The sequence below is a fragment of the Leopardus geoffroyi genome, chromosome D4, assembly GCF_018350155.1.
Source record: "Leopardus geoffroyi isolate Oge1 chromosome D4, O.geoffroyi_Oge1_pat1.0, whole genome shotgun sequence".
Lineage (NCBI taxonomy): Eukaryota > Metazoa > Chordata > Mammalia > Carnivora > Felidae > Leopardus > Leopardus geoffroyi.
Genome location: NC_059342.1, coordinates 41,639,841 through 41,665,872, shown reverse-complemented (window position 1 = coordinate 41,665,872; position 26,032 = coordinate 41,639,841). Strand labels below are relative to the sequence as shown.

The 26,032-nt window shown below is 37.4% G+C and overlaps 1 protein-coding gene and 1 long non-coding RNA gene across 34 annotated transcripts in view; one reads left to right on the top strand and one right to left on the bottom strand.

Annotated features, from left to right (window-relative positions):
* Nucleotides 1-26,032, top strand: part of BNC2 (basonuclin 2) — a 441,344-nt gene that overhangs the window by 324,806 nt on the left and 90,506 nt on the right. The gene's annotated exons all lie outside the window — the stretch shown is intronic.
* Nucleotides 10,217-20,225, bottom strand: LOC123592678. The gene is made up of 2 exons (XR_006709905.1): nucleotides 20,138-20,225; nucleotides 10,217-10,282 (listed from the first exon to the last, which is right to left on the bottom strand). It is a non-coding gene; the product is annotated as an uncharacterized LOC123592678 (long non-coding RNA).

Genomic DNA, 26,032 nt, shown 5'->3' with positions numbered 1-26,032 from the left:
AGGTAACACAAACATGAAAATTGATTTTGTTAATAATAATTTTGTTTAGAACAGAACCCAAAATTTGGCTTAGAAAATGTTTCCAAATTTTTCTCATTTCTTCCCCAAATAGATCTTTGGGGGAAAGAAGAAAAATGTGAAGATTCATCTTTTTCATGTGAACTAGAGTATTAGCTTGAGTTAGAATTCTTTATGATATTTATGGGATATAAACAGAGCCTTATTTAATGTTATAGTTTCTTCGGACAGGGCTTAAATATGAGACTCTAAGAGAAAAAGGAGTATTTTTTTTCTTCATATCAAATAAGCTCTGAAATTCATGCTTATGAAAAGAAAGGAAAACAGTTGAACACAAAAACAAAAGTCTGTGTTTTGTGAGTTTTAAATTGTGAAGTTAAGAAACACATATTTAGATATTTTTAAAAATCCATACACATCAGCTTATTAGTGATTTTATTTTAAGACCTTCTGCAGAAAAGAACATAACCAGACTTCACAATAAGAAAGTTCTCACTGGGTATTTTAGATGGCCTTTATAAAATTTCATCATCATTTTGTACTTTTACACAATGTTATATGCCCTTAAGAAAATCAGAAAGACGGAAATATGGAATAATCTAGAGGAGCATTTGGAGAATTTTAAAAAGGTGGGATAGAACCAGAGGAACAAGGGCATTTATTGGCAGGTTAAAGAGTTTTTATCTTATAGGAAGTTGATTCTTTTTTTTTTTTTTTTTTAAGTTTATTTTATTTTTGGGACAGAGAGAGACAGAGCATGAACGGGGGGAGGGGCAGAGAGAGAGGGAGACACAGAATCGGAAACAGGCTCCAGGCTCTGAGCCATCAGCCCAGAGCCCGACGCGGGGCTCGAACTCCCGGACCGCGAGATCGTGACCTGGCTGAAGTCGGACGCTTAACCGACTGCGCCACCCAGGCACCCCAGAAGTTGATTCTTTTGAAGTAAGTAATGAGTATATTGGGTATTCATTGCTGCATGACAAACCACCCCAAACTTTGTGGCTTAAAATCACCACCATTTTATTATTGTTCACAAGTCTGTGGGTCAATTGGGAAGTTCTGCAGTAAACTGGTACATTGATGGGGTGAGGAAGGAAGGTGGGCTCTTCGATCTAGGATGTCCTAATTTACACATCTTGCTGTCTGGTTGGTACAGGCTGTTAGTTGGGGCAATGGAAGTAGGTAGGTGTTATATCTCATCATTGAGCCCGTTAGCCTGGTCTTGTTCCACATGCAGATAATTTAGGGTTCTGAAGAGTGCAGAAGAGGGAAAGTCCACATGTGCAAGCACTTTTAATGAGAATCTTACTTCATGTTTACTAGTATCCCATTGACCAGAACAAATCACATAGCAAAGCTCAGAGCCAGAGTGGGAGATGAGTACTCCAGGACATGCAAGGAAACCTGAGCAATTTGGGAGTCAGTACTGAAATAATCAATCACCAGATTAGTGTCTTAAGAAGCTCCATTTGGTAGTCTTATCTGTGTGGAACCAGGAGGGAGTCCCGAGCCAGGCTGTCTAGTTTGGAAGCTGTCACAGTAGTTCAAGTAGAAATAAGCCTGGCATTAGGGTAGTGGCAGGGAGATTAAATAGCAGGGTTAGATAAAACCACTTGCTGACTAGATTCAGTAGGTGTGGGAGAGAGAAGGTGCTCATAGATTGATTCCAGGATTCAGGGTTGGGTTTGTGAGAATGTAAGGACCTGGTAGAGTTTTGGACCTATTTATGTTTGCAATGAATATAAGACATCTGTGCAGCTTCTTAATTCCTACTCTGCTGTCCAGAAACATTAATGAAATGAGACTACATCTTTGAAATTTCTATTTTTTTAAACATATTTCTTTAAAATTCATGGACTCATCCCAGCGCTTTCTTTACCATCAGCCTTGCAAAGATGATTAAATGACGAGAAGCACTTCCTCTCATTTTTTTAAAAAGCACATGGGCAACTTTGCTATAAACAAAAAGTCCAAAAGTTTGGATTTCCTAGTTTCCTTTCCCAGAACTGAACATCTACCTAGGATTTTTGAGAACTTAATATTTACTTGTGTTTCTTTAAGATTATTTTTATATTTCAAATTACGTCAACTTTGACAAAAGTTTAAAATTTGGTGACAACAACATTCCTTTCTTAACCATTTTATGCTCCATGTTTCAGAGTGAAAGGACAAAAGTTTTGCTTCTTTTTCAGTTATTCACTTCATAATCTGAGGTTTAACTCCTCCAAATTATGAATTTTTTGAGGAAATCTTGTCTAGATTATTTATGAAAATACATAAAAGCCATCTTCCTATTAAGTGAATAGAAAATTAGTTTGGTTGTGGTTTTTCTGTTCTTTTGATACATGGATGGAGTACTTTTGTTGTTGTTTTTTGTTAAGGGCATGTGACTTGCCTCTAAGAGAGATAGTTGGAGAAAAAAAAAAAAACTTCAGTACATGATTTGCTTCTGGAAGAAAAGCATGAAATTTATCATTTAAGATGAGTGTACATAAATTGTTGTACATAAGAAGTAGCTATAAAATAGATTTTAATTTTATATTGCGATCAGTTAAGGAAGAGAGAGGATAAGGTAAGGAAAAATGAAAAAGGAAGAAAGACATGTTTTTAAAAATATTTTTCTCATTTTTTTTATTAAGGTAATGTAATTTTGCAGCCATGGGTACAAATCAGATAGAATTAGATTGCATAGTTAGGTGTTCCATTCCTGAATTACTATTATATGATTCTCTCATTCATGGCCAATCACAATTATTGTAAAACTAAAACAAGAAGGCTTCCACAGTCTTAAATCAAGGAAGAAATACTCTCCTCCTAATTCAGAGTAGTTGGCTCTGCCAGCCACCAGATGATAAATAGAGTAACAAGAAACTGTTAATTGGCTCTTGGGGTCCTTAGCACTTGAAGCTCACAAAGGGATTTCACATGTAGTGATCCATTTAATTTGGAGACCTATGGAACAGATAGAGCAAGTTTTATTAATTTTGTTTTATAGGTTATTAAGCTAAAGCTTACACTTCATAATGGTGAAAAAGCTTAGTAGCATCCCAAACTGAGTACTCAAATTTGGCTGTTCTGATACCACAACTAGACTTCTTTGCATTGTGTAATGTTTATCTTTAAATAATAATTATTTGTTTAGGTCTGTTGTAAAAAGCACTTGCATAATTATTGATTTATTTGATGGTCACAATCAAAGTCTATCTCTATTACCTAGATTTGTATCCTTAGAGAGAGAAATCAGACTTCCATTTTTTATAGTTACATTGAAATCTCCTATATTACTCATAAGAATGGCTGTCTTAAAATTTGATTTTTAGACTGTGTTTCTCTCTAATAAAATTCACTTCTATAAAATTTTGCCAGCTGCTATAGGAAGACCTATAAAACACTCATTTTAACTCTAGTAATATTTATCCTGCCTTTCTTCTTCTTGTTGGCATTTGTAGGATTTCCTAATGGTTTGCTATTTAGTTTCAATATATTTCCTTTTAGTAGATGATTTACAAATAGCAGTAATGATGAAAAATGTAATGTTTATTTTAAGTCTATAAACCAAAGATTGAAAGAATGTGATTGTGGATGTATGATGTAATATAAATAGGCAGATTTTTATTCCTATCCAGATTTAGTTTTGAGAATATGAGTATTTGATTCATCCTGATTTTCATCTTAACAGATATTGCTACATGTTTAAGCAAAAGTAATTTATCTCTAAATTTTTCTTACATCTCAAGACCTTATAAGCTGTCGTTTTTTCATTGGCTTCAATTCAGAATTATTTGACTCTTTTGTGCTTTATTCCTTAGGTGTATTTATACCATAGATCAGTTGACAGTTTTTTTAAAAAAACAAGAAAAGAGTTGCAATGGCTAGAATCTCATTTACTAATTTATTATGAACCCAGAATACTCCAGGCATTAAAAAAAAAAAAGAATTGTGTTCCTGTGACTTAATCTTTGTGTTTGTTTCTAGAGGCTGTGCAGGATGTTTCCTGTCTGAGGCACAAACCGTATATTTCATTTGTCATATCTAATGTTTTTCATATCCGGAAATCATGCTCCATGTTATGTTTTACAAGGCTTCATAAAAATAAGTGATCCAGATAAAATTTATAGTTATTTTTAAAAATCTGTCATACCAAAATTATCTGTCTTTTCTTTTTCTCCTTCCCAAATGAGTACAGATAGGATTATGAAGTTTAAATGAATGTGTTTTTAAATGAAGTCTAAGTTTGACACTAGACAGTCATCTATTATTCAGAAGAAGCTGGATGTTGGTATGTTGGTAAATGCTTTACAACTCTCTAAATTAAGAAATAAAAAAGACTTGAATCACGGTGTTTGTTGATATCTATGGCCAAAATATCCCACCATGGCTGATTTTAGACCATCAGCACCAAGTCATCAAACATGGGTTTGAGATGAGAGGTACAGTAACACACTCTTCTACAGTATTTCCACATACTATATGTAAACAGAAGTACGTTAAAGCACAGATAATAGTAAAATGTGGTCAGATAATTACAAGTGATGAGTTTTGACTGCCTTTATTTTTATTTATTTTTATTTACCATTATTTTTAATATATTTTCCTTAAGGGGCACCTGGGTGCCTCTATCAGTTAAGCATCAGACTCTTGATTTCCACTCAGGTCATGATCTCACACTTTGTAAGCTCCAGCCCCACATTGGGCTCCACACGGAGCCTGCTTGGGATTTTTTCTCTCTCCCTCTCTCTCTCTGCCCCTCCTCTGCTCGGGCTTTTTCTCTGGCTTTCTCTCTCAAAATGAGTAAGGGCACCTGGGTGGCTTAGTAGGTCAAGCGTCCAACGTCAGTGCAGGTCATGATCTCACAGTTCTGTGGGTTCAAGCCCCACATCTGGCTTTGCATGGATTTTCTCTCTCCATCTCTGTCTCTGCCCCTCCTCCACTTGCGGGCTCGCTCTCTCTCTCTCTCTCTCTCTCTCAAAAGTAAACATTAAAATAATAATAAACTTTAAAAGATATATATTTTCTTTAATTGTAAGTTTATGCAATTTAATTATTAATAATGCCTGTGTTTTGACAACGAGCTTAAAAAATTCCTGAACCTTTAACGGTGTGCCCTCATGGACCTGTGCGAGTTGGCTTCAGCACACCACTCCATTTATTTTTAATTTTTTTTTTTAATTTTTTTTTAAATGTTTGTTTATTTTTGAGAGACAGAGTGTGAGCGGGGGAGGAGCAGAGAGAGAGGGAGACACAGAATCGGAAGCAGGGTCCAGGCTCTGAGCTGTCAGCACAGAGCCTGACACGGGGCTCAAACTCAAAGACCGCGAGATCATGACCTGAGCCGAAGTCGGACGCTTAACCGACTGAACCACCCCGGCGCCCCCACACCACTCCATTTAAATCCTGAGAAGGATTGGTAGGCCTGAGAAGATAGGTTTGGTCTGTACCCTCTGTGGTAGAGGATACCTTGTGTTGTCTGTGTGCCCAGGGAGGAAGGCAGCCATTTTCTCTTTTAGCTTGAATTACTAAATACCACCTGGTCCCATAAATACTGATATGTATATTAATATAAAGCTTGAATGGAAATAAAATCCTGGAATCTTTTAATAAAAGGTCTGGGAAAAGATTTAAGACTTTCAATGCAAGCATTATTTTTAATTCTTTCTTTTTCTGTTTCTGTGTCTCTTGGCTATTACATACCTCTCAGTTAAACATTAAAAGGAAAAAGGTCTATCTTGACTTCCCATTTGGCAGATTGTATAGTTAGGACCTCCAAAAGCCATTCCAAGAGCAAGGATAAGCTATTTGCATTACTTTTTCTCAACAGGATATATTGATAATGTATAACATGAAGTAGTAGTTTGTACTTACAAAAGAAAATAAACTGGAATGCTTTTAAATTGTTAATATACATTACCAACTGAGGTAATAGAATGAACAGTGTACAATGAAAGAATCTGATGCAACTAAAGGCAGACTTTTAAGTGCACTTTGTCAAACTTTCTTGTTATTTAAAAAGAGAGAGGGGCGCCTGGGTGGCGCAGTCGGTTAAGCGTCCGACTTCAGCCAGGTCACGATCTCGCGGTCCGGGAGTTCGAGCCCCGCGTCAGGCTCTGGGCTGATGGCTCAGAGCCTGGAGCCTGTTTCCGATTCTGTGTCTCCCTCTCTCTCTGCCCCTCCCCCGTTCATGCTCTGTCTCTCTCTGTCCCAAAAATAAATAAACGTTGAAAAAAAAAATTTTTTTTTAAAAAAAGAGAGAGAGGGCGAGTTTCTTCCTGTATTGCTATTGGCAGCTTATAGTATTACTCAAGTATTTTGAATAAAATAATATGTTAAAAATACAACTGATTCTTTGGGGGAATACAAAAGATCTCTAGACAAATTCATTTAGATAGGTTGACAAAACTGCTGGTAAGCATGGTTAGGAAGAAAAATTGGGCATATTTTGTGTATAACCCTTTGAGTATTAATTCTGACCAGATCACACTGTAAATAATGTTAACTGTCATAAAATAAACACAGCCGGGGTTTGCACCATATGTTTTATAATTATTTTTTGCAGCTTCTTTTTTTTGTTTGTTTTCACTGAAATGGAACCCACTGATAGCTCTGTGAAGTTATGTTTATATAAAAGTAAATTACACTTGTACTTTAAAAAACTTGGCTTCACAAGCCAGTCTCTCTAGGCAGTTTTTGTTTAAAAAAAATAAATGAAAGAAAAGCTTTTCTCTTCTTTCTTTTTGCTATTTTTGCTATTTTCTCAGGAACATAGTCTCAAACAGAAATCTGCTGTAACGTCTTTGTGCCAGTTTCTTGTTTTTGCACTTGTGAAGGAGATGCCTTTGGAATGCCACCCAGAGGAGGGAATCGCTTAACCACTGAACTCACAGAGGGTGTTTGGCTTAAGTAGCCCTGGAGTGGCCTTTCAGACTGAGGCTACTGTGGTCTCCTAGTTTGTTTTTGTTTTTTACCTTCCTGCCTGTGAGTGTTTAACACTGTCAGAAGTAAAGCTCAAAGCTCCCTTGGAACATTTAGTAATTTTAAAAAGTGTTATTATTTTCATAATCACCATCTCCTCTTGATCTCAGGGGAGGCTGGGAACCCTTGATTGTCTTTAATAGAGCATATGAAACTGATAGTGCCAGTGGGAGGTGGGTGGCAAGTTTCGTAATATGCCAGCCTCCCCCAACCCCTCCCTGCTCATTGCTACATATGTCTCTTGGCAGATCTGACAGTCTCCATAATTACCAGGCACTGTGAGCCCTGACCATAGAACCCTTTCTGCATGACACCTGTCCAACTCTTGCCCTGTTCCTGCATCTTCTCGTGCCTCAGCTTGCTGGCCCACCTCACGTCAGAGCAACAGTCTGCTGTTAGTGAACTCATTTCTCTTCAGATTCTCAGACACCAGAAGTTCTGCCCACACAGTTTACAACATACACCATGGTTTGTGTTACAACCTTTCACACAGTAGGCATTTTGTAGACTTGTGGGAATGAATGAGAGAAATTAATACAGGCAGTTCTCTTGTTATGGTTTCCATTTGCCCTATATTAAGTGCCTTTCCTACTCTTGACAGATTTGCTTAGCACGATGTAATCTTTTCTGTAAAAAAACTCATCTTCATCATCGCCTTCTCTTCGAGACAGAGAAAAGGTTGCTCAATTTTTATAGATGCCTGAGAAAGAGACCCTAGGGAACCCCAGTTGACTTTAATAGTGCTTAGCATAGTGCTTAGTGCTTAGCTTTTTCATTGGAAGGGGGGAGAAAAAAAGAGAAATGTACAAGGAGTTTTGGAACTTAAAAAAAAAAAATGTTTTATTTATTTTGCGAGAGAGCAGGGGAGGGACAGAGAGACAGAGAATCCAAGCAGGCTCTGCACTGTCAGCACAGAGCCTGGTGCAGGGCTCAAATTCACAAACCATGAGATCATGACCTGAGCCAAAATCAAGAGTCGGTTGCTTAACAGACTGAGTCACCCAGATGCCCCTGGAACTTTTGTTCCAGAATGTTTCAGTAAGGTGAAAATACCATCACTGAATTTTGTAGGTGGAAGAAAACTTGAAGATGAAGCTATGTTCATTCAGTCGAGAATCCATGCAAAGGGAAGAATTATGCCAAAGGAAAGATACACAAGTAGCAGCACTTTAGTGGTTCATGCTTGTACATAGTCAACCTTAGAAATGCTTTAAAAATCTGCTTTTGAGGGAGAGGTCATAAAATTTGGGTTTCGGTTTTGTTTTGTTTTTTTTTTTAATGGAATAATTGTCAGACATTTGTAGAAAGTCAGGTCAAGTATAAACCTTTCTTTCTTAGAAACTTTGGCAGTCTATTTTATAAATATTGTACTTGAAAATTATGATCTAATATCTATTTATAAAATTTTACTTCACTTAACAATTGGTAATTATCTTCTTTATAAATATTTGATGAAACCCTTTTTCCTCAACAGTAACCAAAAAGATTATACAGTTAAGTAAGATAATTTGGGGAAATGTCAAAATATATCAGAGCGTCTTTTTAAATATGTGTTCCTGTTTGCTTATGAAAGGAATACAAGTTTGATTTAAAAACTCAAACATTGCTGTAATACATAATTCATAGAATGAAAGCTGTCCCTACCCCCTTCTCCCAGAGACAACCCCTATTTTAGTTATTTAGTGAATTGGCCATATATTTCCATGCAAGTATAGTGCAAACTAATTCTTCTTACTAATTTTAATAAAGTGGTTAATTCTGTATATCTTATAGCTTACTGTTCAAAATTTTAATGATATAGCCTAGTCTTTGTGACAGACCAATAAACAGCCTGCCCTCTGCTATCCATCGCCCAAATAATGTTACTTTGTTTGTAAAAAGGTCCTTTGCAGATGTGATTAAGAATCTTGAGATGAGAGGGGCGCCCGGGGTAGCTCAGTCCGTTGAGTGTCCAACTTCACCTCAGGTCCTGATCTTGTGGTCTGGTCCATGAGTTCGAGCCCTGCGTAGGCTCTGTGCTGACAGCTCAGAGTCTGGAGCCTGTTTCGGTTTCTGTGTTTCCCTCTCTCTCTGCCCTTCCTCCTCCTCTCTCTCTTTCTGTCTCAAAAATAAACATTAAAAATTTTTTTTAAAAGAATCTTGAGATGAAGAGAGAATCTTGGATTATCTGAGTGGGCTGGCTATAGATACCATCATAGGTATCATTATAAGAGAGGGGCAAGAGAGATTAGAGACAGATACGCACAGGGGAAAATATACACTGAGGAGAAAGTGAGGTGAAGGTGGGGACAGAGGTTGGAGGGATGTGCCTGTGAGCTAAGGACTGCCAGCACCCACCAGAAGGCAAGAGAGAGGTGTGGAACAGACTCTCTCCCAGAGCCTCCGAAGAGAGTTCAGCCTTGCCAACATCTTGAGTTTTTACTTCTAGCCACCAGAGATGTGAGAAAATAAATTTTTATTGTTTTAAGTCATAAGGTTGTGGTAATATTTTACGGCAGCTCTTGGAAACTAATATGAGCCTCTTTCCATGTTGGTATATGTAGATCTCATCCACTCTTTTTCACCTCCCGGTATTTTTCTGTTGTATGGATGCACTGCAATTTATTTAATCTTTTATTTAAAGATATTTGGTTTGTTTTTATTGTTTTGACTTTACAAACATTGTTTTAGGAAATATCCTTATATGAGTGTTTTGCTGCATATGTTAGAGTATTTGTAGAATAGCTAGGTGGAAAAAGAATTGTCAGGTCAATAAGTAGAGACTTATAAAACAATTCTAGCTTGAATAGGTAATAAAACACCTAGTTACTCCATGCCACCCATCTGCTCAGTTATCCACCTCAGATGCACTCCCTTTTATTAGTTGCTTGTATTTGTATATCCTTACAGAGATGGTCTCTAAGTGTATACATAAGTATTATTTTTATTTCCTTACACAAGTAATAAGTAGCATGCACAGCGTGCATATGGTATTCCTTTTGTTCTCTCCCTCCCCCCCCCCCACCCCGCCTCTTAACAGTTATCATGGAGAAAAACAACAACAAAGACCCAGTTATGGAGAAAAGGTAGGAGTAGGTGTATTCATTGCAGTTATTCACTTAGTATGTGCTATGTATTTTCCAAAAAATTTGTCTGAATTTATACTCCATTAACAATATATGACTTCCTTTGTTTTCTAAAATGAGACTGGTCCCTAGGTATCGCTTTTGCTCTTAATTTTTTTCTTTTCCTTCTCTTGACAGCTCTTGTTCAGTAGTGGTAGAAGAATACATATGATCGTAGGAATTTTCAGATCCTATAAAAATGAAATATAAAAATATGTTGAGGATATTTATTCTCATAGATTTCCAACTCAATATATATTGAGCTTCCAGGCTTTTCAGAACATTGACTTGAGAAAGAATAACTTCCACTCTTGATTTTCCTAATACATGAGAGTTTTCATAGTATCTACTTAGTTTATGCTCCAGAGTCCTGGTACAGTAATGTTAATAATATTAGTTCAGATCAAAGTGGCAGATGTCATCTTCATTCATATATAAAACTTTAAAATTATCTCAATGGGGGCACCTGGGTGGCTCAGTCGGTTAAGCTGCCGACTTCGGCTCAGGTCATGATCTCGCGGTCCGTGCGTTCGAGCCCCGCGTCAGGCTCTGTGCTGACAGGTCAGAGCCTGGAGCCTGTTTCAGATTCTGTGTCTCCCTCTCTCTGACCCTCCCCCGTTCATGTTCTCTCTCTGTCTCAAAAATAAATAAACGTTAAAAAAATTTTTTTAATTATCTCAAGTAATAGTATCTCAAGTAATAGTTATTACATTAATTTTATTTTCTAAGCTAAAATAGTTTCTTTTTCTCATTGGAAGTTTTTTTTCCCCCCTCATTTTGCTATTCCAGTAAAACTCTTGAGGCTCCTCTTATTCCCATCTCTGGTTTACTCTTGAAGATACAAGATGCATTTGGCATCTGTTCTGTTGTTAAGCCCGCAGGAAAAATTATAAAGCTATTCTTGCAAATTTGTCATTATTATTAAGAACAATAATTCACCACATGATATATCTCAGCCTTTCTCCACCTTTTATCTGAGTTCCAGGATGACACTGCCTTCCTAGGCAAGCCAGTATTTGCAAAGTCTCATCTCTCCCTCTTTAATTTATAGCGATGCATTGCATTTGGGTGACAGGCAGTTGTTCGTGCTTGAATAACCCAGGATTTGAATTCTACAATTTGTGGCATCCATGTAATGTTTAGCAGTAGGTACAGCTGTTAACTATTCGCTTATAAATAATCTTTTTCCCTTCTCAACCTGTCTCCCAGGTAGTGTACCTGTCACCATTAATAACTCTTTGGCAGCTCCCTGGTGATTTGACCCATCAGTTGTCTTTCACAAAAGAGTGGTGCTCTGGCCTGCTATTGAAGCTTATATAGGTTCCTTGAGCTATTCAGTCACCCCAGCAACTGTATTGTTGCGAGTCCCTTGACTGCAGGGAAGTTGTGTTTCGGGGCTTTATAGGCAAGCAACCGAACACCTCATACAATTTGAAAAAGGTAGCATTGCATTTGGAACCACAGATGATAAGACCTCCCTCTTAGACCCCACAGCAGGGCAACAGGTGTAGGTGAGAGAGTGGGAGATGAGTGGTGAAGAGGACCAACAGCAAGTACAACATTTCTGTCTCTTTGATTCCATACCTACACATAACTATTGTAGCATCATCCTTCATCCTCTGATGTTTGCAAAGTTGGGGTTGGTGTATTTGATCTGGTTAGTGGATCCATGAGTGTGGCCCTCTGTCTATAGCTAAAGCTTAAGAATTAGAGGCTGGCGGGGCATGCCTGGATGGCGCGGTCAGTTAAGCATCCGACCTTGGCTCAGGTCATGATCTCACAGCTCATGGGTTTGGGCCCTGCACTGGGCTCTGTGCTGACAGCTCAGAGCCTGGAGCCTGCTTCAGATTCTGTGTCTCCCTCTCTCTTTGCCCCTCCCCTACTCACTCACTCACGTGCTCTCTCTCTCTCAAAAATAAAACAAAACATTAAAAAAAAAAAAAAGAATTAGAGGCTGGAGCTATAACCCAGAGGATGGGAATTGCCCTGTAAGAAGTCCTTGGGCAGTTTTTGGTTCCTTCAATTAGGTGTATATTCCTTGCCTCCCCTGCTTCTGCCTCTATTCTGTGTACAGAATGTTAAGAAATTAGTGTTAAGAAAATGAAAGCATTTTTTAAACTCACTTTCCTTGGGCATATCATGGTCATGTCAGGGAGGGGAGTGGGGGGAGTTCACACATATACTATTTGGGCATACACTGTGGGCATATATGGTCTACCATACATTGGGCTAGTACCATGGATACAGATAGGAAAATGTTGTGATTGCTTATTGCCTCTTAGTGAGTGACTAATGTCTTACATTTCTTTGTCTGAGAATATGTCTTGGCAGTACAGGATTTCTTCAGACACAGCTCAGGAAATGGCAGAGAGTAAGGAATCACAAGGAAAAAAAAAGCATTAAAGAAGTAATCCCAGTATTTGTGAACACAGACTATGATTTTAAAATAAATCCTCTAAGGAGTAAATCAATTAGGCATTATGTTGGTCAGGTTTTCAATTGGAAATGGATTCACCCTCCAAGTGATCTTTGCTATTCTCATCTCACTGAGCATAATAAAACAGAAGATGATCAAATTTATAATACCCAGAACAATGCCATAATATATGTGCATTTATATAATTTGGGTATGGAAATGGACACACACACACATCCCGTATATACTTGTTATTTTTTATTTATGTACTTATTATAATTAAATGCAGTAACAATCTGAAAAGACCTAAACGAGTGCGAATCTTAAATTCTCAGGGAAGCTGAGACACACAACAACCCAGAACGAAGTGTTTCAGTTTACTTTCATAAGGGCAAGGGAAACTATACCTATAACAACCTGTATTCTATGGCCGATAGAGTAACAGAAAATATTAAGATAAATAAAAAGGTATTTAGTTATAAGTTCAAGAATGATAGACCCTGATTCTGCTATATAGAATGTATTTTTAAAGTAATAACATATTTTAAAGTGTAATAGATGCTGTTTGTTAAAAATAATAAATTATACAAAAGATATAGTTGAAAGTAAGTCTTTGATATTGGGGTATAGTGCTGGAAATAGTCTATGCATATAAAGTACACATATGCTTCTGTTTGTTTAATAAAAATGGTGAGGTAGGATACAATGAGCACATTATTCTGTTCTTTTCATTTTTCATGTAATAATATATCTTGTACACAATTTCATATCAACACATAAAGAGTCACCTCATTCTTTTCTAACAGCTACATTGTATGGATGTGTCATAATTTATTTGCCTATTGCCTCAACCACAGATAGACTAGGTGTTGAAACAAAGTTTTTGAACTTTGGCATTCTGTAGGTGAGGAGGATAAATAATAGCGCATTGTTTTAATTTGCATTTCTCTTAATGATGTAAAGCTTACTATCTTTTTATGATTATCAGTTATTTCTGTTTCTGTTTTACTAAAATGTCTTTTCAAGTCCTTTATACATTTCTAATATCATTGTAAATCCTTTTTCTTATCATTTTTAGCACTTTTTTACGTGCTAAAGAAATTAGCCTGTAGTCTATTTATGCTATAAGTATCTGTTCTTAGTAGCTCTTTAGCTTTTTACTATTCTTTTGCTTTTGTTTTTCATTTGTTTTTGCCTTGGAGGTTTTCTGGTTTTATTTTTGTTTTAGGTTTCATGTACTTTTATTAACCTTTGATTGGCATCTGGTTCTTAACTCTGACTTAGAAAGATCTTCCAGTTTTCAAGACAATTGAAATAGTTCCTGTTATCTGCTAGTATTTTTATGTTGTATTTTTATTTAGTGAATTTCCATCTTATTGAATACAGTTGTTCAGCCAGAATTTTTTATTTCTTGAGGTAGTGAAAGTATGTTGTATGTCAGTTACCTATCTTTTCATCCACTGGGATGTTATTTTAATAACATTTGATTATTTAAAGTATATAAAACACTTGAAATGATTATCACATATTCAAACAGCAGAGTCATAATTATCAAACGTGTTATTTAATTTAAACCTTTAGTAATTTGTAGGTACAATAATGAATGCATATTTAGAATAAGAAATCAACCCGAAAAACAAAATTACTATAATAGTGTCGTGGAGGTTCGGGCCCTTTTCTTCTGATATCTCTTTAGGGAATTTACCAGAAATGCGTTCATAGAAATCTTTCCTGGTTGCAACTTGGCTTCCCTCCTCCATCTAGAAAGTTCTACAACTCCCTGAAACTAAGGGCCTGGGCAGATGAGGTACCTGAGGCTTAAGCCTCATTAGCTCTCTGGTAAATCTGCTTCTGAATATCTGGCATTCGATCATGATCATAGTCTGCACTTCATTGTGAATTCCTGAGTCATTAGCACCCATAGTGATTAGTCCCAAGATTGACAGCCTTGAAGGGGTTATCATCAACTCTGTTCCTACTGGCTTCCTTGTCATTTTATTTCATATTATTGTCTTTATGATGATTCACTTCTCTTACTGTGCATGGTGTTCAAGTGCTCACAAAGTGATAAAGAGGAAAGGAAGAGGTTGAAGAAGCAGCTTAATTCACAATACAACCCCATGTGGCAGTGTTTTTTGCTTTCAGGGTTTTTGGTTTTGGTCATTAGGTGAAGCTAACATCAGAGATGTAAGATAGTACAGTTGTTGAGACCTTTGGAATTTTTTTTCTATTTTGTTAAAAAGTTTATACATGTCTTCTCTTTTGTCGTATTTTTGAAGCGGATCTAACAGGATTCACCTTCACAATTGTTTGCCCAAGCAACTTTAAGACCTAACCTCAGTCTTTAAAAAAAAAATACTCCCATGTTACATACATGAATGGAGTCATTCTCACTGTTACTGCTTTGCAAACATGCAAATAGACACTTAAAAAAAGAAAAACCAATACCCATGTTTTCTTTTACCACCTCTGCTTTCATGGTTGTTTTTTACTTTTCTCAATCTCCTGATCAAACGAATAAGTAAAATAATCAAGTGAGGGGGAGTGAATTGTTGGGGCATCCAGCTTTGTTTATGGGGCTTACTTTAATTTCCCCTTATGGTTTTAGGGTTGATAGGTGACTTTATACTTTTCTGGACAGCTGGGGGTTAAAAGCGAATTGGTGGTTTCAAGTTTTGGCATTTTTCAGCTTGCTCCTCAGGAGAGTATAAAGTGCCTGTGGAGTGGGTCCAAACCAGTGGATGTTTAAGAGAAAGGGAAAAAAAAATATTTGCTGTAGAACATTCTTATGTGACTTAGTTGCCTTCTGTTGCATTAAATGGGTAGAAAGAAGACTAGTGTTGTGCTTCATAGTTTTTAACATTAAAACTCTCTTAAAAAAATCCCGAACCTTAAAAAACATGAAATGACCTTCAGGCCTGTTGGCTCCCACTGTTTAGTTTATCAGGTCTCTGTCACACCCTTCCCCTCCATGTAAAAAATCCAGAGGGAAGTGTGAAAAGCATCAGAAAGTCTCCTTTATGCCAGTTCAGGCTTTTAGTCGTTTGCCAGCACCTTCATCTCTTCATATGTTTCTAGCTAAGGTCTAACATGGAACAAAAACCCGACAGCAATGGAGACCAGATGCCGGTATTTCTTCTCTGTCACTTGGCTGCTGAGCAGATGGAATTTATATCAATCGGGCATGCTAGGAGGAAGAGGCCGTGGCAGCCAACATGTGGAACTGGGGCTGAGTGACATTTCTGCTAATGTTTTGTCCTTGTAGAACATTATGCTTCCTCTTTGCTTATGAGCTGTGGTTTTCCTGACTCAGATGAGGTTCCAGCTCCAGCTGGAATGGCTGTCGCTCTTCCCCTCTCCCCCTGCCCCCCTTTACAGGGAGTGCTGGGAGCTATGGAGGAGTAGTGGGGCCTGCACAATGGAGCTCTTTATTAAAATACCTGACATCTGCATGCAATGCAGCAAAATCATCTTAGCTCAAGCAGAGGAATGCGCCAGGCATTACTAGTCACTTTTTGTCTAGTGCTGTGTGCTTGTTTGATTTATATAATGAGTGAATGCCTCTGGCAAAAGAGGACGTTGAGCATGTTATTGGAGGGGAGGGAATTTTATAATTTTTTCCAAGAAGCATTGTCACAGACAGGCCTAAAATATGAGTATTTAAAAACAGTTGTAGTCATCACATGGATTTCTTGCTATGGTTTAAAAATGTTTGCTCATTACCCCCCTTCTTCCCACTTAAGGTAAGACCAGAACATTTGAAAATCTAGTTAAACATGACATGGAGTTTTAGTGTTGTTGTCTACTATTGGTAAGAAGTCTCACTTTTAAGAAATTTTGTGTTATAAAGAATCCCCAGAAGAATGACAAAAAAATACATATTTAGAAACGCAAAGGCACATACATAAAATAGCTGACGAGTTGCTAATTCTTGTTCCCTCCCTCAGACAAGTACGTTACCCTTTTATATTATAAGAAATGTGTATACATGCAGAAATCATTAGATTTTCTACTCTAATGATGTAAGCCATTTACAGTTGCCTATTTTTGGCAAGTAAATAAGAAACTGCCATGTTAATATGTTATTTCAGAAAGCACTGAAGTGGTCATGAAATTACTGCTTATACTACAAAATCATCAACTATTTCCCCATTCCTACAGAGTCAAATCCCTATTTCTTGGTGGAAATTTGATTTGTGGTTTTGATTTGGTTGCTAAGAGATTCAGGGAAGGACACCAGGCAGGTGAGTTGGTGAGAGATGGAGCCTCTACTACTTTATCGCTTTTTCCAAAGAGCAGCTTCTAGCAGATCTCTTCTAGATACGTTGGCCATATATGTTGTATCTTGAGTCTTCTAGAAATCTCCCAGGAAGCCTGGCCACTTCAAGAAATGTAAACACTGTCCCTTTGGCATTTTGTTTTTAATGATTGTCCTAATGATTTAATGAATTCCTCCTTGTGTCTCACTGTTCGGCGTGCTCATGGCCCCACAACTACACTGGGAATGAAGTAAATCCATGTAGGTTGGGTAGAGGCTGGGGTACAATACTAATATTAGTATGTTTAGAGAGAGTCCCAATTCAGTCTTTCTTGGAGAAAAATTCTTCAAAATTGCTATGGAGTTTCTGGTTTTTGGGTTGTTTTTTTTCTTACCTATGCTTGTACTATACTGAGCAGAGGACATTTTAGGTATAAAATTATTTAAGTAGTCTGGTATAAGGAACCCATAGTTATATGGCATATGCCTGTAATGTATACGTATACAGTAGAATCTGGAGTCACAGAATATAACTATTCCTAAGTGAGTGAACTTTAGCTGTCTATACTCAAAAATGATATCAGTTCAAATAAATTGTTCAGATTGGGCTGGTTGGTTGGAAGGAATCTCCCTTTGTACTGTCCCATGTTATATGTCTGGATTATCCCAGATAATGTTGTATCTCTTGCTTTCCAAACTCTTGCCTTCTAAACCACAATTGTCCAAACATAGGAACAAGACAGATAGTGAGAAATGCCTTTATACTCAACTACATACGATATTCCAGAGGAATGGGAATCTCTTGCTCTGTTCAAGTTGAACTTATACCAATTCTTTTCTTATTCAATTTTACATTTAGCCTTTTAATGGTTTTTTAATCTTCAACTTATTTTTTGTTCAGGATATTCTTTTCTTGCTTCTCTCCTTCTCCCACAAAATTATTCATATCATAGAACACAGACATAATGTGTTCCCTTTCTTGTGACCCTTATGTCAGGAGCGCTTCAAGCTGGACAAACCCAAGTGTGTTGCAGAGGTGATATTTTTGGGGTGGTGATGAATGGTCCAGGATAATTGTTATACTGTTGGCTCAAGGTCCTATTAAGATTTCAGACGTGGAAAATGCTTCCTCATGGGCCTCTTGGAACTCATATGTGTGAAAGATTTACCTGGAGAGGAAAGGAACTGACTTCATCCTATGGAAGATTATAGTAGCCAAAGTCTGTGGATGTCTGATGGATGTCTGTCCTTTAGACATCCTAAAGGAGGATTCTTGAAGATAATGTGTTCCTTGGATTTTGGTCTCAGGGTTTGTAGCACCAGCCCTACCTATCTCATGGTTATGGTCATCTACAACTCTTCCTAGATGACAGTCCTTTACGTACCTGGAAGGACTGTGCACAGTCTTTGGTATTATGTGTTAAAGTCTAATTCTGTCTCTTCCTAGACATATGAATTTGAGTAAAATTACTTAACATCAATGAACTTCTTTTCCCTTCTGTAAAATATAGACGATACTGTCTACCTTACAGGGTTACCAAAAAAAAAAAAAAAAAGAGAGAGAGAGATAATGGTAGTTGAGGGCCTGGCACAAAATAAGGACTCCATAAGTGGCAGCTACTGTTGTCATTGTTGTTAACAGCCATCACAGCCTGGGCTAGCCTTCTGATCTGTCATCTGTATGCTTGCTTAGTTAGTAGCATCCCCCCAGTCTACCTAAAATATACTATCTCATGAGTCTAGCTGCTTCCATTGGAGCTCGTTAGGCCTCCAAAGCAAGAAACTCTCCCACATGTAAGGTTGCCCATTCCTGTCCAAAGACATACTTTTCTTCTTTGAATCCCTATATCCTAAGAGGGAGTTATGTCCTAAGTCTTCTATGAAGGATGATTTACAGCAAAATCTCCAACCTACTAGCAAAGGTGAGTTCCTGTCTTTTGAGACTTTATACCCTTGCCTTTGATTGCTTCAGCTGGGGCTTTGCCTCAGAATCACCCCAGATATCTATTCTTCCCTTGTTCCTTAGCTAAGGTGCTGGGATTTATTATGCAAATGAAGGTTATATGTCTGAGAGACAAAGAGACCCTACTCACTAGTCCGTATTGCAATTTAATGACGGTTGAGAGGGAGGTCACCAAAGGGAGCATTCAATCCTGTTTAAAAGAAATTGGGGCAGAGCTCTTGCTTGTGTCTCTTTAAGATTAATCTGACAATTCTGGCAAGCATGTCTTCTTTTCTTAACATAAGGACATGCTGGTAATGCAACCAGGGGTTTTCTTGTTGGACGCATCAAACTATATGATGAGACATTTGTTTTCCAGTTTTATCAAAATATACGACTTTTACACCTTTGATCTTAAGCCTCATGCAACAGATTTTAAGAGAATAAGATGAATAGCAGCAAAGTGGGGTATTGTCTTTATGCATAAAAGGTGTGTTTTCTATTATAAAATTTAGTTTTTATTGTAATAATTTTATAAAGAATTTAAGCTACACAGAAATCTGTGTAGTAGATAATGAATATACTGTACTCTTCTATCACTCCTCCAACCTAAATTTCATCCTTGCAAAATAACTGGTGAGTCCTCATAATCAGTTTGTTGGTGTTCCTTCCAGACCAGTCAGCTTTTAAAAGGATTTGGTAGACATGATGGCATGAAATACTTGTGCCAAATGCTGTTTTGGATTGGTCTACAAATCTCAGGCATGGTTGAGGATTATGCAGTTATTTGACACATTGATCAACTTAGCAATCTTAGTACTTAACTCTGTGACTCCTCCATTCCCTTTTTGAGATAAAAATTTATTTAGTTACATTAAGTCTTCGCTTGACTTTGTTTATATAAACGCCCGAGGCTGACTTTCTTTCAAAAATGAAATAAGCGACTTTTTTTTTTTTTGTCTAAGTTTTGGAGGAAGGAAGTAAACTAATGAACTTTAAACTACTACAAATAAAAATAAAGTCTGCTTTCTGCCACAGAACATCAGGTCAGGTGCGTACATTTACTTTGGTTTGTTTTTTTGTTGGTGGTGGTTTTTTTTTTTTTTTTTGCTTGTTTTTGTTTTCTTGTTTTGTTTTTGGTGTCATTAAAATTAATTTGTCAGTGTAAATTTTAGCACATAGGATTTTGTTTCCCTTCTTTCTCCCTTTCTGGTAAGGAGTACAATTGAAAACACATACTTGTGATTATAATTGGACTAAAATTTCTGGCAGAGCTATACTTAATATATCACAAAACTTTAATATAGTAAGGTAAATATTGCAGTAAATGCCAGTATTTCAGTGTATATTAGCATATCCTTGCCTTTCATTGTTCTGAGATTGACTAACATTTAATTGCCTTGCCTACTTTATAAAAGGAAAGAAATTACCTTATAGGGGTATGCGAACTCCTGAGGTTTCTCAGCTGTGAGCCCAGCCAAGTTGCTCTCCTCCAAGCAGCCACTTCTCTCCTTAACACACAGATCCTTATACACAACAGTAAATAACCCTCAGTAAATTTGAATCTTATCTCAATCTAAAGACACCACCATCATTATGGGGGAATGTTGTTAGTCTGCAAAACCTCAGTCAGTTTAGAACAACAGAGCAGTATCCAAACTTTCTGGCTTTGTCTGGATATTGTTACGACATGTGTTGCCGCTGCATTCCTGGGTGCCATTTATAGAGTGATTTCTTAAACGTTGATTGTGTCACAGTGCAACTGACCAGTTTAAAGCAGTTTTGCTATATTTCCTTCCGAATCAAAAAACCCAAAAACATCTCATTATCATTTACTTTATTTAGAGTTGGAATCCCTTGATTGTTCTACATTTGCAATAAGTATAAAAGATGCTTTTCTCCTGACAAATTCAGCATTTTAAAACTATCCGTGGGTGGGGTGCCTGGGTGGCTCAGTTGGTTAAATGTTGGACCCTCAGGATCTCCTGGTTCATGGGATGGAGCCCCGCATCTGGCTATGTACTGACAGTTTGGAGTCTGCTTGGGATTCTCTCTCCTCTCTCTCTTTTCTCTCTCTCTCTCTTCTCCTCTCTCTCTCTCTTCTCCTCTCTCTCTCTCTTTCTCTCTCTTCATCTCTGCTCCTCCTCCCTCTTGCACACTTGTGTGAGCGTTCTCTCTCTCTCTTAGAATAAACTTTAAAATAAATAAAACTATCAGAGTGAATTTTTTTTTTATTTTTCACCTTTTTATTAAGACATAATTATACAGTCTTAATAAGAAAATTTTCCAGTTACTTTGGATTTTAGGATTAAAAAGGAAAAAGCAGGACACTTATTGACCGACCTCTTTTTGTATGCTTCTTTGTATATTAAGACTATGTATGCTAAAAAGAACTGGCTGTCAGATAAAAATAAAGAATTTTGAGTTTTCACCCTGTATCCTGGGGTATGTGGAGTACCCAGATATGTAATATGCACATTGATGGTAAATAAGTAATGTTTCTCTGTTTATGTAAGAAGATCTCCTGAGTTATCTTCATATTTGCATAATTGTTATTCCTTGTAAACTCTTTTCTTTAAAAGACGGGATAAGTGTGTTTAGATTTTTTTAAGTTCCCCATAATCATTGAGGCATCTAAGCATTTAACTTGCAAAAGCACCTCACAGTACATGGTATCACAAGGACTCAAGGACATTGCTCACACCAGCCCTGTCTGGGTAGGATTTAAAAAAAAAATACACAAAGAAAATGCATGTTAATATGGCTGAATATTCATTAGAACCCTGTGGCCTGGGGCTGGAAGCACAGTGAGGCTGTGTGTTTACCAGGCCACCCGAAAGGCAAGAGGGCATAAGGCACTTATAAACAGTGGCGCAGCACAAGCAGTGTTGTCTTTGAAAAGTTTTCATTTTCCCTTGAATCAGCTACAGTCTCTTACTTAAGGTCACTGCAGTTTGCAATCTTTGGCAGAAGGCTTCTTCCTTTTTTGGTAGTGGCAGTCTGACTTTTTTTTTTTTCCCCTTTTGGAAGTGTTTTCCTCTGAAACTGCCATTATCTTCCAAACCTGTTTCATGTTATCATTGTCAGATGTCTCTTCTCTGAGTTTCTTAGAACAAAATGTGATGAGATATATATATATATATATATATATATATATATATACATATATATATATATGTGTGTGTGTGTGTGTGTGTACACACGTATATATATGAAATTTTTTAAAGCATAGAATTGAAAGTCATATGGTTATGATTTGAGAATGTCAAGCTTGATTTTTTTTTCAGAGTTTAAAAAAAAGTACCTTTTTCTCTGGGCAGTGAACTCGCTGCAGAGACATCAAAGAGAATGTGTACTGGATCAAGGTGATTTTTTTTTGACCACATCATTGCCAGCTGTGGTGTTTATGATTAGAGGCAGGCGTTCCAGACACCTCCGAGTCCTCACTAAGCGTCAGATCTTTAACAGGATCCATCCCAACTGAGTGACACTAAACAGACAGCCAGAGGGGAGTTGGTGGGATAGAAGAGGGAAGGGGGTGGGGATGAGGGAGCCTTTGGTGCCTGGTGCACTCACCAGCCAAGCTGTAACAAACTCGGCTAATGCCAGGCTGCAGGCTGCCCAGAGGCCCCATAGCATGCCTTTCAGTGCAGCTTTCATTAGCCAAGGGGATGACTAGAGCCCAGCAAACACAGTCATTGATCCTCTCTCATTGGGCTCAGGGATATGCACTGTCCAGGTCACAGCCCAGTCGGCTTTGAAGCAGCTCCATTTCACACCGCTGATGGCCACAGACTGCTGGAGCTGACACAGTTCCCTGTCCGATCTCCATGCTCTGCTCCACGCAGCTAACTACATTGAATTCCCTCTGGATGTTACTTCCACTTGTAATATTAACACTTGTTTACTGGTCCTGTTGACATAAGAATTCTGTAAATAGCCAGTAGTACTGATAGCCGTACATGAACGTTAGTCCTCTTCCTGCCTCCTGTTCCCTTCTGGGTCAGTGCAATGGGCAGTTTTGCTAGTTTTAAAAACCAGAATATGCTGCTGGGACCAGGAATAAATGCAATAGGTTTGCAGGTGAATATTTGGGAATTATTAATCTCAAGATGAAAAAGTCTATTCCAGTGATCACCCTTAAGAGTAAAGAAAGAAGTGACTTGTTTGATAATTATGGACTTCTTTTTTCAGTGCAAAAGGGTATTTTTTTTAATTTCCAAAAGTGTCAGGAGATGCCTCATTTGCACACAGAATATCTAGAAGATGGAGAGGAAAGGAAATTTATGAATTTGATTTCAAGGAGGATATAGACAATAGATTGCTAATGCAGGCTGCTTTTAAGAACCATTCCTTGATTACCACTATTTTGTTTTTTTTTTTTTTCTTTTTAAATAGTTATCTAAGCAACTAGATGTTAGGGCTGAGTGAAAACCAGATGATGAAAGTATGTAATATTCTGTCTTTTGCTCCTCATTTTGGTCTTCCTGCTCTGCATTCCCATGTTCCCCTGGCTTTTGTCGTCCCCCCAACTGACTTCTCGCCATCCTCCTTGAATAGTGGAAGGCACATTGGTCCTTTGCACAGAAAGAACATGAAAGTGAGTCTGAAGACTAGTAATTCTCAGGCTATATGGTCTGGGGACAATAGAGATTAGCCCATCACTTGAAAACCAGGTGGCTCTAGAATGTTCAGGTGGACCTACATGTTGGCTGATGGCACTTCTCCGAAGGCTTGATCCAGAGTGTATCATTGGGACTCACATCTTAGTGGGACTACTATAGTACAGATTTTTACTTGAGAACTGTGATATCCTGCTATCGTCTTACAGAAGAAAGTGGCAGGACTTGCCCACATGTATATGTGATTCCTGCTTACCTTGCTATTATAACAATAACCAAAACAATAATAACCAAACGATATTCTATGCCATTTATTTGAACAGGCACCTTATATTTTCATTCAGTTTGTTTTTTAAAGGTTTATCTTACATGAAGAGAGTTAATGATGATTTTTTGCTAGACAAATACACTCACTAATTAATGTTTAGGGCGACGTTTTTCTTTGATGAAAAATGTGTTTTCATATAAAATTATTCATAATAGTTTTTTATAGAAACCCTTAAAACATCAAAGTTTTATGATGTACTTAAGACTATGCAGTAGTCCATGTACTAACATTGCAAGTAAATGTATAAAGTAGAACAATAAAGTAGTTTTATTTGATGTGCCTTTGTCATCATGCAACAAGTTAGTTCAGTCAGTTGTTTATTTAATTACATTGTTGCCCAGATTCTATTTTACTGTTTTCATGACCTTTAATAGTTTTCAGATCTGCTCTGTGTCAGCATTATCCCATTTTACAGGTTTTGCAACAGAGGCAGACAAAGGATCTCATTATTTTGATTGTGAGTTTTTGGCTTGAGGATTATTATTACTCAGGATGTGTTAGTATTCTTAGTCACAACAACTTTTTAAATTGGTCAGAATTTTATTTGCCGCATGTAGAAATAGCAGTTTTAAAAAGTGCTCAGCTCTTTTGTTGGAGAGCATGACGATTATATCAACAATTTGATGATCAAGCAGCCTTTTAAGTATTTAATTTTCCCACCACTTCAGGGAAGGAAAAAATGCTTAAATACTGAGGAATATAATGTTTATCAAGTTTTCTTCAAGAAATGAGGTGTGTGTGTGTGTGTGTGTGTGTGTGTGTGTGTGTGTAGGTAGGTAGGTAGATCAATAGATTAATTGATTTAAATAAAGTAGGGTCCACATTAATCCTTTATTCTGTTGGGAATGTTTGCATTTGTATCAGAAATATCATTAAACAATGAGATTTTGCAGGGAGCACTGTTGATGGATATTAAAATGAATGTTTTAAGAAGGTTATTGGCTAGAATAGACACACAAGTACATAAATACTTAAAAGTGGTTCTTTTGTGTTATTTCAGTGAAATGTTATTTTGTGTAATATGGAAAGAAATACCTTTGTTTGCTTTAGCAACAGAAAGACTTGATTTTTATGCTACTGGAGTTTAATGAAGAGTAAATTTAGTGATATCTGTTAGCATTTCTGAGAAAGCATTTACATTAAATAAAAGCGGAAGTGCTGTTAAGTCCTACTCTTGCCCTTCCTTCTCCCTGCCTTTGGTGGAACAAATGGGTCTTTCCTGACAGCCCCCAGGTATGGGTCTGAAAAACTCTCTTAATGAGACCTTCAAACTTGGGGTCATCTGGAAGGAAATAAGGTACTTTTTGTTCTTGTAAAAACTGCAGCCACTACCCAAATTAAGGACAAAGTGAAACTCACTAGCTCAGTGAAATTTGCAGCTCTGTCAGTTTAACACCAAATACCACCTCTGGCAGTAAATCACCTGAAGATTTCATCCGTCACCCATTGATAAAACTTGATAACATCTGTTGGCCAATTTATTCTCCTGGAATTTCCTTTCCATCTTCCCCAGCCTGTAATGTGCATAGTTTGAAGAGGAGGAAATGATTCAAAAATCTGTGAAGACTTAAACACCTATTGATTTCCAACCAAGGAAAAAAAAAAATTAGCCAAGTTTTTGTATTTGAAGAGCTGGGCAAACATATACAATACATGTAGTTCTGTTGGGGCACAGTGAATTTTTCTGACTTAGTGGCATGATACATCAAATTTAAGAGGAAGTGAAAGGAGAGAATACATAAAAAGAGGTCAGATACATCTGGGAAGAGTTGTTCCAATATCCAATAGCTGTGTTTCCTGTCTTTTTATTTCCTAATTTCATCACACAGTGGTGTTAAATGGGTCTCTCTGCTTTCCTTTCATAATCAAATAGGAGCCTCTCCTTTTAGTAGCTGTTCTATACCACCAAGGAAAATCACTGGCTAGGTAGAAAGGAAACCAGATGAAGGCCTAGCAGGAGGCTCTCTACCCAATGAGAAAGCTGGACATTTTCTCTTCTGTAAAGATGATTGATGACCTGTGGATAAAAAATAGTGGGCTCTGAGGCCAGCTTCTCTAAGGCAGCTTGAGCGAATGTGTGGCTAGTGCTTCCTTGATTAGCAGAGGTCTCCCTGACCTTGGCAGTGTGTTGTGACTCATAGCCTTGCAGGGATGAATTGTTCCTGAACAGTTCCTCCAACATCTGAGGTACAAACAGGTCTTTTTAGTCATTTGTCAGACACCAGAGGAAAAAAATGGCCCAACCTCTCAAGGCCTGAAAACAGACTTGAAGATTTAAAAATACTGCATACACAAATTTACTTTATATTCAGAACCCAAAATCTGGACTGTAAGAAAAGTGTCAGCTGATCGTTACAGTTGAAAAACTCAGCCAG